We start from the raw sequence: 913 nt of genomic DNA, 5'->3' as shown, positions 1-913 counted from the left end.
GGAGTCTCTGGATTATGTTGTAAAAATATCGGTATTACGTTATTCACACCGCGCTGTCACCAACTGATTGAAGCGGCTGCCCAGAGGGAGACGGCTGTGTTTAAATCCCGTGATGAACTGGGGGAGCTGAGCATTTACCCAGACAATGGGCACACCACCTCCCTGACCCAGTGTTCACAAATCAAACTGACAGCAAAGCTTCACGTGTGATCGAAAATTTCCGCAAAGAAGATTTGGCTCAACAGATATCCGGAGTGAAGTACTCCTTTCTTGATTTGAAATGGAGGAAGTTGACGTCAGTGAGCCTGACGTGATTCGAACACGCAACCTTCTGATCTGGAGTCAGACGCGCTACCGTTGCGCCACAAGCTCACGCATAGCCCGGAACCTCTATTCATGCTTAAGGGAAGTGATCGCACTGCAATGATTTTACGTTATGAGGAACAACGGAGATCAACAGTTCATGGGTGTTCTTCTCTGCCCCCTCTCCTTCTGTCTCCCGAAGTAATTTCCAAATCTACCTCAATAAAAAGATGAAAGAACTGTGGATGCTGTATATCTGAAACAAAAAACAGGAGTAGCTGGTGACCCTTCCACAGAACTGATGGTGATTGGGAAAACGTTGGTTTATATGGGAGGAAGGCGGACGCAGTTAATGATAGATCAGGACAGAGCCCAAAGCGAGGGAAGAACTGTGGACAGGAAAGGAAGTTGATAACGATCTGCGTGGGAGGGTGAATGGAGACTGTTCGTGGCTAAGAATAGGTAGTGTGTAATGACAGACTATGTGATAACAAGGCTTGGTGTGTGTGGAAGGGACGAGGATACTATGGAGTTCAGGCCCGAGACTTATTGAATTCGATATTGGGACCGGAGGGATGTATGCTCCCCAAGTGTAATATTCGGTGCTCTT

At 47.2% G+C, this 913-nt stretch overlaps 1 non-coding gene across 1 annotated transcript; it reads right to left on the bottom strand.

Annotated features, from left to right (window-relative positions):
• Nucleotides 1–300: 300 nt before the first annotated feature.
• On the bottom strand, nucleotides 301–372 carry trnaw-cca (transfer RNA tryptophan (anticodon CCA)). The gene has a single exon. It is a non-coding gene; the product is annotated as a tRNA-Trp (tRNA).
• Between the last annotated feature and the right edge of the window lie 541 nt (nucleotides 373–913).

This window comes from Chiloscyllium plagiosum, unplaced genomic scaffold (assembly GCF_037043375.1).
Source record: "Chiloscyllium plagiosum isolate Xiang-an unplaced genomic scaffold, Cpla_swu_hap1 HiC_scaffold_27, whole genome shotgun sequence".
Classification (NCBI taxonomy): domain Eukaryota; kingdom Metazoa; phylum Chordata; class Chondrichthyes; order Orectolobiformes; family Hemiscylliidae; genus Chiloscyllium; species Chiloscyllium plagiosum.
This window is presented reverse-complemented; position numbering and strand designations above follow the sequence as displayed.